Genomic DNA, 13890 nt, shown 5'->3' with positions numbered 1-13890 from the left:
CTTGCACAGATGGAGACTTGACTGTTGGATCTCAAATAGGAAGGACATTTTGTGAATAGACACTGGAAATGTTGGATAGTGATGTAGACAAGGTTTTTCATCGTGGTCTTCCTTGGAGTTCTGAGTTCCTGGGTTTGGTCCAATTTGCTATTTCCTTCACTGAGGCATTTCTAAGCATTATTCTGTGCTCTCAAATCACAGATGTCAGATAAACATGACTTGAGAGAAAACTTGAACACAGAAGATATTTGTTACCTTTCCTACACCACCTGTACACAAGTAAATACACTCCAACCTTATCCACATCTTTTATTTTCATTTTAATTACGGAGTTGAGGAGGAGAGATTTTGCACCAAGCTTTACAATAGAACTTGTCAAAGTAGCGTAAATATGTGTTTGGGAGCAACATCTGGACAATCAATGTTACTAGTCAATCATTTATCCATGAGGGGAATTATAGTTATGAATCCATGTGGACTGATTTGATATGAGAAATGGATGTTCATGAGAGTGGTGTATTGATACTGTTTTGAATTTTAATGTCAATAAAACACTTGTTTTTGACCCCTTTAGACACTGTTGGAATAGATTTAGCACCTGCGAGCCTTGTGAGGATGAGAGGTCAAGATGATGGATGGATGGATGGATGGATGGATGGATGGATGGATGGATGGATGGATGGATGGATGGATGGATGGATGGATGGATGGATGGATGGATGGATGGACGGAAAGAGGGACGTTTCATGGCCGGCCAGCATTGAACGTCACAAAGGGGGTGAGGCAGCCATACGGTGAGAGGTACAGCTTCAGTAAACAAGATGTTTCACAACCAGGTTAGAAAATAACTGCAGTATAAAATTCACATTTAATCGGAAATTAAATCCCCAATGTGCCAAATGTAATTCATATGCAATCTTTCATTGTGGATTGTTTAAAATATCATGATATAGGCTCTTCAAATGAATATTTTTTTCTGTTAACTATACTTGTGTAGTATACTGGGGTGACTAAACATTTAACACGATACATTTTACTACAATGTGGCCCACAGAGCAAATGAGTTGGACACCGCTGTCTGAAAGCTATTTTTAGCTGAATATGTTTCCTACGTATATGCAAGCTAGGAGGGAGCAATTTCTACCATTAATTGCTTCTCTTTGACAGAAGTCTGCACCCTCTGAGTGCTTTTGTTCTCCTATTAGGTCCAGGTGGGAGAAAGTAAAGAAGGGGTAATGGGGCTTCTATGTTTGGCGTGAATTGTGAAGATGAGACTTCACACACACACAGATGAGCAAGCAAACAAGAAGAGAAGAAGCTTCTTGGTTTTAAATGAGACCATAGTGGATTCCATTCTAATTTCCTTCTCTTCCATTTTATCCCGGTTTGTGCCGACTGAAGCCTAATGATGTCCCGGGTGACGTGCCGGCCGCCGCTCGTGGCTGCGCAGTCGCGTGCACGTAGGCGCCAAGCAGCTGTTCGCTTTGGCCAGCTGAGTCTATCTGACTTGAAGGGGGCGCGTGCGGGGCAGATTGTGGGGAGGAAGCGACAACGCTACATCTACCTTTTGTGCCGTTTTTCTGCCACCATCTCCAGACGGGAGGCATTAGGCTGCTTCATTATCTGCTCGGCTGCAGATTTGTATGAGGAAGCATCAGCGCTTTCACGAGGCCGTCACGCCCCGCCGGTGTACGTCGTAATCCGACATCTGCGACAAAAAAAAAAAAAAAAACGGTGGATTAGAGAACAACGGCAGCCAACAACCGAGTTTCATACAACCATGTTCTATTCTTTTCAAATCGATGTCAACGGGGTAGAGTGTACAAACCAAGTCACGTGCTTTAATAGCACAAAGGATTGGCACAAAATTCCCAGGATGATTTGAGTTTATTGTTTGCCGTTAATATCTTTTTATGTCATTTGTTTTAGCGGTTCCCTTTGGGGCCTGGCCAATTAAATCGACTGATTATGGCCCTTCAAACATCAGCCAAAAATAATCGTCCAAATTCCGGATTTTTTTGTTTTTTACCTCGATGTACACCAACCAGCAAGTGTCTACAAGTATCACTGTTCATGACACAATCCATGCCATAACCATGTATCATACTGTATGTCATGAAATTTGCTGATAAGACTATTCAGCAGACCTGTCAGTCAAAACAAAGCAAATCTTCATTTTTAAAAGGAATGATTAGATGAGCAATGCAAGGAAGACATTGACCTGATGTCACTACTTTCCACACAAGTTTGTTTAAAACAAATATTACAAAATCCAAAAATACATAGTGAATCAAAAGTAAGCATAAATGTGTTGAATATGATACCCATATAAGTACTAGTAACACAAACACATGACAAGAATGAATGTCCTTTGAACTTCATTGATTGCTCCATGCAATGCATTTTGTGATTCAAACTTTTTTTTAAAGATTTTTTGTTGAAACTCACTATTTGGGGGGAATAGGCTGGCCCATGAATAGTGAAAATCTGCATACAATTGTCATCTATTGAAATGCATTGAGAGGATCAAACGCTATTAAATTTATTATATTTGTTTTCATTAATCTGCTAATTAATTAGTAACCAGCCAAAAAAAGTATGTCAGCATGTATTTTTTTCTTTTACATGCCCTAGCTAACAGTGCTGTTTGTATATTGCATATTAAGTTGAAGGACCCCTAAATGCGCTTTGTGCAGCAGCCACACATATTGTCCATACCGAAAACTCCTCTACACTGATGGCAATACAAAGTTAGCATTTGGCCTATGACACTTTGCAAATGAGTTAACAAGTATGACGATGAAGAATCACGGAGAAACAAGCAAATACTGCCTCATCAATGAGATTGACATACTCCCCAGTCAACAATATATTATATCTAAATCCTTGACGTTGAGGCACTTTCAAAAATGTGCGCCTGATGGGCTTATCTCCAATCAAGACCCTAAACCGGTGGTTCTTGACCTGAGCTCGATCGAACCCTAGGGGTTCGGTGAGTCGTTCTCAGGGGTTCGGTGGAGCCTCCGCCGCAGAGGTCCACCCCTCAGTCTAGTCTGCAGTTAGTGTGTATGGCGTTATATTTGTGCCACAATTACAAGCGCGCAAAAAAAAAATTTGAGCGGAGAAAATCAAACTGAGCGAGCGAAAACAGATTTTGAGCACAAGAAAAAAAACTATTGAGCGCGTAATAATAAGAGTTTAAGCATGCGCCGATGGATTTTGAACACTGAAAAAGAAATTGCTCACTCAAAATTCCTTTTTGCTCGCTCGGGATAGCCCTCTGTCGCTCAACATCTCACTCTCGCTCGCGATACTCCTCCCTCCCTCGCTCAACATCGCGTTTGCTCAACATCGAGCTCTCGCTCGCTCGAGTCGTCCTCTGCGCTCGCTCAATTCAGCTCACACGTTACGTTTGTGCCACAAAACCAGCCAATCGGAGCTTGTAAAAGCACTTTGATTGACAGCTTGGTATCCAATGAGATTGCTTGTACGCTATCCGTTGACGCACTCTCGTTTGCCCTGTGTTCACCCGGAAAGGGCAAACGAGAGTGCGTCAACACGGCCTTGGGCTGGAGAATTACTTTTAATACTATTATTATTACTGTATTGTATCATTTGACAGATATACCTTGTTAGTTTTTGTACTTTAATAATATAAGCCCACCTCCTCCTGCCCATGTCGATGTGACGCACTCTCGTTTGCTCGTTCTGGGTGAAAACAACAAGCAATCTGATTGGATACAAACCTGTCAATCAATGTGCTTTTACAAGCACCGATTGGCTGGTTTTGTGACACAAACGTAACGTGTGTGCAGAACTGAGCGAGCGCAGAGGACGACTCGAGCGAGCGAGAGCTCAATGTTGAGCAAACGCGATGTTGAGTGAGGGAGGGAGGAGTATCGCGAGCGAGAGCGAGATGTTGAGCGTGAGAATGCTATTGCGAGCGAGCAAAATGGAATTTTGAGCGAGAAAGTTCTTTTCAATAACTTTTTTCTGCGCTCAAAATCTGTTTTCGCTCGCTCAGTTAGATTTTCTCCGCTCAATTTTTTTTCCGCACGCTCGTAATTGTGGCACAAATCTAACGCCATATTAGTGGGCACAGTCATTGAAAGCGTCCTGCTCTGAGATTTCCTGCTGGTCCGCTTTGAGGTCGCTGGTTTATGCAGCAGAGTGATACCTCTCCGTTAGACCGCTTTGAGAGCGCTGGATCAGCAGCAGAATGACACCTCCTTCTCAATCGGGACCACACACCGGAATTAGTCCGTTATCTCCAAAGCACCGATCCAGGCAAATGAGCTCCTGCGGCCGGCGATCTAAAGGGTCGATCGCCGTACGGACTCACAACGTGACGGCGGGGAACTGGTACTTTTACCCACGGTGATGACACGTTGTAAAACAGCTATAAAGGAGTGTGCGCACTGCCAGTGTATTACTTCCTTTTTATTTCGTGCACCAGGAAAAAAAAAACCATAGGCTACAGTATTTTATTTTTTACTAAAGAAGGGTTCGGTGAATGAGCATATGAAACTGGTGGGGTTCGGTGCCTCCAACAAGGTTAAGAACCACTGCCCTAAACCTTTGTTTTGCAGGGATTAAAAGGTAGGGAGTATTTAAACTTTAATGTTTTCAGATAGGCCACTTTTGCCTACAGGAATCAGACTAACATGCTTGATGTGCTTGGTAAGCGCAGTAGTGTGCCAATAGCATTTGTATTGTTGTGCGCTGATCTGGGACCAGGCCATTAAGACACTTACTGGCACGAAAAACTTGCCGGGCTGTTTATTGTTTGACTGTACATCAGTTTAAACTAAAACCTCAATGGAGAAATGTCATATTTTAAAATACGAATCGTTAATTAATTTGGGGGAAACTTTGTATTTGCAATGTGAAGTGTAATTGCAATTAAATAAAATTCAGCATCATTTTTTTTTTTTAGTATTTCAGGAGCTTTGATGCACTGGGTCAGTGGTTCTCAACCTTTTTTAAGGGATGTACTACCTGTGAAATATATTTTTCAGCATAGTACGCCTTAACCAGTCAGTGCAAAGAATTTTGGGGTTTAAAAAAAAATTAAAACATGCCATCAGTGTTGGATTTATTAAGCTTTAGACCCTTTCAAACTTCATTTGTATTGGTCCACAAAGAATAATCAACCTAAAATGTCCTCTTTTGTATCATAGAAGAAATCTGTTGTCAAAAAGAAATAACTTAATTATCAATAAATATTTTTCCATTAAAAAAAATAAACAAGAGTTGTTCTAATTCAAGTACCGGTACCCCCAGAGGTATAAATACCCTAATTTGAAAACCACTGCACTAGGTTATGTTTTTTCTTGTTAAGACTGTGACTTGCATAAACACTGGAAAAACAAAAGTAGGTAAAAGAAGTTGAAAGTTGTTTTTTTTTCTTTTGTTAATGTTAAAAAGGATCCAGTCTTAGGCATACTTATACAATTGTTCTTGATAATATTATTAAAGTCACTGCAGCAAATAGGAGGGTGCAAAAGGTTTTCTCTTTCCTGGGGGAGGGGGGGGGGGGGGGGGGGGGGTCTTTGCAAAATATAATTGAGAAGGATTGGATTAATTACCAAGCCTTGGAAATTTAAATTAGATGAGCTTCATTGTGGAAAGCAAGATTTATCTACCACAAGATTTTTGGTGCCATGTGCTTTCCAGATCATTTATTTTTGTTGAAATCATTTGGAAGTACGCACTCTTCTTGTTTGACTGTATTCCAGCATAACACACACACACACACATACACACACAATGTCTTTTCATTGCTGGTGAAAGCCATTCTTCTCCCTGAAATAAAGCTCAACCTTCAACTATAATTGAATTTATCTGGTTTTCATACATCTTTCTATCTACAATTTTCAACATTTGGGCAGAAATTGGTGTTAGTAAAAGTTCAGGACTGGTGTTGCAATTCATAAATCCAAAGTATACAATTTATCCCATTTAGGTAATCTACCCTGTAGTCCAACACATCTTCCTGAGCATCTCTGCCACTTCCGATTTCAATATCATCCTGATGACAGCCACATCTTCAAAATGAGTCATCTTGATGAGCGCCTTGTTTGGAAAAGAGAGAGAGGCTTGAAATACAACTTTTCTGACACAACTTGTACATTACCAGACTGTGAAAAATCAAACATTTTCAACTGTCAATCAAAGTTGAGCAATATCATTTGGAGCACTAATTGGTTTATGAATCTTACAAGCTCCTGAAACAAATGTGACATGAGTGCATCCTAATGATTAGTGGCGTATGTGTGGTTTTGTGTGTGTGTGTGTGTGTGTGGATAAATAAAAAGTTCAACTAGTGTCCCAGTTACTTAGAATAACTCAAAAGAGCACAAGTGCTCTCACAGGAGCCGCTTTCTTCTAAAAATTGCCAAGTCGTCAAGGTTGCGCGCTCCAGAGGGTCCCGTGCTAATGTTGTGATGTGCCTTTAAATGGTAATTAGTTCGTTATCGGTGCGGGCATGCCAACAACGTAAAATCAGCTGATTTGCTGATGTGCTTTATAGTTACAGTCCGCATGTTTGGCTATAAAGGAATATTTGTTTGTATAAGGAAAACACTAATCTCATTGGAATTACTGTATTAGAAATGAGTCATGCGTCTCCATTAAATTTAAATTCACAGGCAAGGCTCTAAGTATCATAAGTAAAGAAATGTCAGAACACGATTTCCTGTGATGCACATGACTTTTCCTGTGTAACCCTGTCGACAAGTTTAACTGAGTTCCTTTCAAAGCTGTTGTTTTTTTACAAAACACATCTAAGCCTGTTCTCTAAATAGACTTCTGAATGAGCAACGCAGTGACAAGGTGATGATGATCTGTGACCAGGTGTTGTAGATTTGAGTACGGCTGAGGAAATGCTAAGTGAAAATCTACACTTTCACTCTACAATTAGTTGGGATAAAAATAACCCAAAAAATGACACTTCCCAATACTTAGGTCATTTTGACCCAACTTTTTTGGTTATTTTGCACAAAACCCCCCAAAATTGGTTATTCTGTAAAAGACAACCTTAAAAATGGAGTTGTTTTGGGGGTCAAACACTGGCTCATCCTTTTTGATCCATAATTGAGTTATTTTATAAAGTGTAGATAGTTTCTTCTTCTTTTTACTGTGTTTCTAAGATTCCTTTGTTATTATCCTTTCTTATTCCAGATTAAAGGGGAAGTCAACCCCATTTTATTTTTTTACAATATGTTCAATGTAGCCCCACTAATCTAAACATGGTATTCTGATTAATATCCTGCCTGGGGAAAGTAAATTAGGCTGTATAATCTCAGAGGATGACCATTTTAACAATTGCTACCAACCGAAAATGACATTACAGGGCTCAGCATTGGACCAATCACGGTCACATTACCAAACTCAGAAAGAAAACAGGTGTGCTTTGATTGGTTGTTGCCTGAAACTTGAGCAAGAGCGATGTCATTTTCAGTGGACAGCAAATGGTAAAATGACCACTGACTGAGATGGATAAACATGGGTGGTTTTTACTGCTTAGTTCATATTCCACACTCTAGTCAAGTTTATTTGTACATCTCTGAATTACGACAGTCTCGAAGGGCTTCACGGGTGAAAAGGAAATTACAGATCACAGAACATTACAGATACAAAACAGCATCCCTGAAAAACCCCATCTGGGGAAAATAAGAAACCTTTAGAAGGAACCGCAGGGAGGAGGGGCCTCCTTCCAGGCTGAAAGGTTGCACTCGATGCCGGGTGTAAAAAATTACACATTGGGCCATATTAAGCCTAAGCATATTAAGCACATGTCTAACACGAAGAAAAAAAAAGAGTTGGGTTTGAAAAAATTCAACGGTGGGTACAAAAAGTGTACAAAAACGACCAACTTAATGTTTTTGTCAGTTTGATCCACAAATCAACCCCAAACCTGGCTCTTTTTGTACATGACAACCTCAAATGTTGGGTTACACAATTAAACCATTAAATTGTAAAATAAAAACACATAAATAAATAAATAAACAAATAAATAAATAAAAGGACATTGTGTGTTTTATTGAAAGTATAAGCTTAAAATGACTTAATTTCTTGTTACACTTGTATGACATTTACGAATGTTAAAAGAAATTATTGCCAGCAAAAAAGATTTTATGATCTCAACTGGACACTTCTTTTTCAATAATAATTAAAAAAACAAAAAACAGCTTTTTTTTCTTTTCTGTTTAACTGGTCAGCCTGAGAGACATCACTGATTTGCCTGTGGAAATTTGCAGAACATCTAAACACGCAAGCGTTACCTTGTCACAACTCTTTCTAGCGCTCATCTGGAATGAGAACATGCCCTGGGCCATGCTGGAAGAACGGGGAAAAAAGGACAGCGGGAAACAAAATGAAAGAGAAAAGCTAAAGGGGATAACAGGGCTTGATAAAAGGCCAAGCTAGGACACAAAGGAGAGAAGGTAGGGGACGGGTCATAGAACTAGCCTGGGAGGTCAATTGCATGAAGAGACCCAAGGCTCATCATCACATCTCCTCCGTGAAGTCCAACTGTACCTTCTAGGCTTCTATTTAACATGCAAATGGATGAAACACATGCATCCACACAGGGACCTAAAGACAGGTGCCCGCATTTATCCGGGAGAGAAGCTAATTAGAGGTGAGGGACCTTAGTCGAGCCAAGAAGAAAAAAGCGACAGACAGAAGCGCAAAGAGGAGAAAAGAAGAGTCGGAGTGAAACTGTTGAGAAAAAGTTGAGTGTATTTCTTTTTGCTAGAATCTAAATGAGGCGTCGCGTGGGCGTCGAGCTGCAGTCTGGGGGTCTTGCGGTGGTCAGGCACACGCAGAAACAAAATTCAAAAACACCAAATGTTTCAAAGTGAACTTTAAATCTTGACTAACCGCTTATCTCAGAGGGAGCCACATTTGGTAACCTTGGCAACAGTTTAGAATGAAGGGTAAGTTAAAGAATCTGGCTAAAGTTTCTTGAAGGCGACTCAGGGGAGGGTACAAATAACAATGCCAGGTATCTTATTTTTAGGTTTATAGGTCCTCCTCGACATTAGATGGCGCTATATAGTTGCAGTGTGATTAAATCGCAAATCCTTATCTGCAAGTTTTTGTTGTAAATACTTTGACATTTTGTTAAATGAAATGTTATAAGAAGTACTAGAGGTATTAGTACTGGTATCAGTGAGTACTCAAAGAGTGACTACTCATCCTAGTATCGGTCTGGAATTCTAAAAAAGTGGTATCGAACATCCCAACATTACAAACGCACGTCATCATTTTGCTTAGCTTATCCTAAGGTTCAGTTTTTGGACTGCAAGGATTTTGTTACCATAAAAACCGGTCAGAGCCAAACACTAAAAAGGTACATAGATAACAATTGCCATGCTTGTTTTTCTAATTTCATAAATAAAAAGCACTTAAGCAATGCACAAACACAAAATCAGGAGGGCTAATGTGGGATGATAAAAAAATATACATGAGTATTTTTTTTATAAAGATAAACATATACGTTAGAAAACATTGATCAGAAATCAACAAAAGGAGTTAGAGGACATCACATAAATGTATGTTTGCATGTAAAAATCAAATTTAAGAATTGATTTTTAAAAATGGCAGCACCAATCGCACACAGATGCGTGACATTATAGCGTCATGACTGAATTTGCAAAAGTATCTTTTAACTATAATTATTCTACCTTTATTTTTCTTTCCTATCTGTAACTCGTGTAGTCTTATTTTCACTTAAAAATTAGTGTGTTGACGTAACTAAGAAACGGATGTTTCACTTGGTGTTATTGATCCAAACGAACAAGCTTCCACGAGCTAACATTGGCAACATACATATAACAGTATTAGCGATGCGTCTTAAAACAATACATTGAGTAAGAATATCTTGCTACGGGAATGTGTGTGTCATTCATTTAGCTGATTTTTTTCCTGATTGAATCGAAACAAAAGAGTGTGAATGGACGTCAATTACGAACTGCATTGTACGGCAGTTCGGTATCGCGCAGTGCATTCTGGGACTTGTAGTAATTTGGTCATTGTGTCTACAATTCTAACAACCCGGAGGTACTGTAATTTAATTTAAAATGATATCCTACCAGTTACTAATAATTTACTTTAATGTATGTGAATTGTAATGGTTTTAATAGGGACAGAACCAAAATTGTTTTCAACAATTTCAAAACGCTTAAACAAAAAACTAACACTTAATGATGGAGATGGGGGCATTGTAGGAGAAATGTACTGTACTTTGAATATACAAAGAAAAATCAGCATTACCTCCTCGAACTAACAGCTTGAAAAATGAAACTACAAGTGTTACTACGGCATTTATTTAAATAGCAGATCAGTAATATTGATACAGGAAAGCACCTGAATAAAATGGCTGAAATGAAGCTTTCACAGACAGTATAAAAGTAGCACACACACACACACACACAAAACACATTATCGTGCATTGGCTACAGCTCTGATGCCTCAAAATATGCGCTGTCACCCCATTTTAGTGTGTAACAATTTATAAAGAATAACCACTTTGGGCAGGAAGAACATTTTAAAGGTGTAACCGTGACAAGACATGATGCTACCTTGGAAAAATGCAGGTTCACTCTAGCCCTCCAATTACGTTTTTACAGAAAAGCAACAAAATGGCAGACAAAATTATTTCTTTTATGGCATGTAAATAGACTACAGATGCACCTGTGATGCACCTCTACGCAGAAAATTGCTGACTTTGAATAGGAAGGTTAAAGTTATTCTAGATTTTTTTTTTTTTAATATGGTGTGGTAAAAATATTAGACGGAGAATGTGAGGATTCATCACATCTGCACGTAAGCGAGCGTGTGTGTGTGTGCTGGCAACGAGACAGCAAATGCCACACCTGTCGTGTTCCCCAAATAACATTTATCAAACGGTGAGCGAGATCCGGCGCGTGTACGCCGTGTTCTTCGCCAGTTGAAGGCTCATAAGAAATAGACCTTTCACAAATCCTGTTGATATTTAAAAGCGTCTCCTCAGGGCCGGAGCTCACTCCTCAACATGTGCTCTTGTTGAATTCTCCCAATCCCTGAGCGACTAGCTTCGATCGATGCCATCGACAAACCTCGGAGAAGCCAACCTTTGCTTTAAAACAGGTTTAGACCAACTGAGTGGAGATGAAAAAAAAGGGGGAATGGGTGCAGAAAACAACCATCCTCGTGATTCTTTTGTCTCTTTTTATTACTGTCAAATATTTGAAATTGCTTCCTCTGGTCTCAGGCCCTGCCAGCATTCCTTTCCCCCACTTTTCTTTTTTTCCAAGAAAAATGTAATCTTTAAGAGAGTTGCAGTCAAGTACCTATCCAGGTCAAAACCAGCCTTAATTTAAGGTATCATATCATCACAGAGACTACCATTACCAGTAAGCGATACTCAAAGCAAAAAAAAAAAAAAAGCGACATGGCCTCATTGGCAGTAGTTGGCTCAATATCATACTTGACAAAACATACAAAACTTATTTATCCATTTCCAGCAGTAAAATGCTTATATTTTGTCTTTTGATTTGATAGCTAAATTATTTTTTTGTGTAAAATTTAAAATGTATTCAAATTTAGCCCATTTCAGGCTCATTTACTGCCATTCAAAACAACTGTCAATTTTGGAAACTTGTTTTATCGTGCATTTCCCCTGATTTTTGCATTAATCATTTCAACAGCAACTCGCGAAGAGACAATAATTCTCTACAATCTAATTACAATTTATAGAATTTTTTGTGGTGGGTGGCAGTAATGGCCAACTTATGACATTTGCATGCCTTTCAATGACTTCCATGATTGGCTTAGCCTGGACTCCCATATTTCAAAAGTCATAATGCTCTAATTGTGACATAATATTCCTATTTTATATTTTAATATTTCAATTTCATAAATATATGCAGCACAGTTACTTCTGTTATTATTGCATTTTTAATATTTTTACGCCCATATATGACAAGTTTATGACCCTTTCAAAGTCAGCCCAAGGTGATAATAAGACCAGGCGAGTGAAAAATCCCCGGACATCAAGGGGTTAATACAATTTTTTAAAAATTCTCCCCCCCCTTGCTGTTGATTGAAAATGAATCAAGGCTCACTGAAGTTTTTATTTAGAGAAATCTAATTAATTCTACACAAAACGATTTTACTGCTGAAGATGGCGAAATAAGTTTAGTGTTCATTTAGCATTCTAATAATCAATTCTAAAAATGATAAAAAAACAAAAAACAAAGTGTTTACTGCTGAAAATGACTAAATAAGTTTAGTACAGTATACATTCAAGATTCTAATAACAATAATAATCCATCCACATCAGTTTTCAGTAAGAAAACAGAAGTTCCAGTACTCTCCTTCTCGACAGTTAAACCAGGCAAAGGGTAACAGCAAATCACTAATTTAATTAATAAATAAGTCTAAAATCACTGATTATAAATTATGAGTTTTAAATGTCCGAATGAAATTGAATACGCCTCACGTCTCGTATCACGAGATGTCAACTCTCCCGTTAGCGGCTAGCCGTCAAGGAAAGACTTTGGCCTTATTCTACAATATCGGCGAAAGTAACGTTTTTTTATTTTTAACCAAGGCGAGACTTGTGCCTTATTCTACAATATCGGCGAAATTAACTTTTTTTTAACTAAGTGTTTACGTGTGTTCAGTGAGCCGCCATTCCCCCATTCCTCCGGTTTCTCCCGAATCCAAGGCCACTCGGCAAGTAAGAGTGCAAGTCAGCTCTGCACGCGTCGCCATGACAACCATCTCTCCACTCGTCGCCAGTGTTGCAGCAAGCGTCGGGATGCGATGTTCCTCTGATGGTGTGAATCTTGTCAGGAGCAGGAGATGCAATCCAGCTGTCCGCCAGATCCGCATATCCACGCCATCATCAAGTTTAACACGTCCACCTCCACGCCTGACAAAGACGAGTCGGGCCTGCTGTTTCTCGCCCATTTGGACCACTACTTTATAAAGCGGGCATGCAGGCGGAAGAGCTCCTGTGCACTTGTATCGATCGTTCAAACAAGTAACATTTACTTTATTCTTCTCCCTCGTGCCGGACACTTGATCGATTCCGAAAGGAGACGGCTCGAATCGCTTAGCCTTCATTACATTAGAGAAGAAGCAGGGATCATTATGTCACGTATAATGGCCCAGACGGGGGTTATGTTTGGAACTCATTCAAGTCATTCTGGGAAATCGGTAAACATAAAAAGTTGACGACACCAGGTTTGTTATTTAATGCCACACCAGATAGGTAGCAGCAGTGTTGGCATAAGGGAAACGGTGAGGATAAGCAGAAATAATCATTTCAAGCAGTAACTGTCCTGTTAGGTGGTAATTTAAAAACCCTAAACCATAAATTGCCCACCATCATCCCGCCTCGCCCATTTTTCGTGAATCCGTACATTGACAAAATGCATGTTTTTTTGTGATCGCACTCAGAACCAGAAGAAAATAATAAATTGTAAGCACTCAACAGTAATAACTCATTTTTAACCCCTTTCTGATAATCACAGAACCGGGTATTCATACCATACTGAGAAATGGTTATCACTCTCCCTTCACTGAAACTTAATTTGAATCCATTTTTCATTACACGCTGAGAAAGAAGAAATGACAATGACATTTAAAACTTTAAAACAAACTGTTTTGGGGATTGTTGTATCTTTCACTCTTCTAAATATACCAACTCCGGACAACGACGTAGTGTTGACTCTGCACTAGCATAGCACATTGTCGTAACAAGCGGTTCAATGCAACTTGGAACCCGGGCTTCCATCATGCATTGCGTGACAAACTATGGGTGCCATTAAGGCTCAAAATACACCACAGGGATTTACTGTACAGTATTTGATTTCCGATAGCAAACAAGCCTTT

Source organism: Hippichthys cyanospilos, chromosome 21, assembly GCF_059441005.1.
Source record: "Hippichthys cyanospilos isolate Australia breed blue-spotted pipefish chromosome 21, RoL_Hcya_1.0, whole genome shotgun sequence".
In the NCBI taxonomy this organism is placed as follows: Eukaryota; Metazoa; Chordata; class Actinopteri; order Syngnathiformes; family Syngnathidae; genus Hippichthys; species Hippichthys cyanospilos.
The sequence above is the reverse complement of the archived record's forward strand: the minus strand, read 5'-3'. Positions refer to the sequence as shown.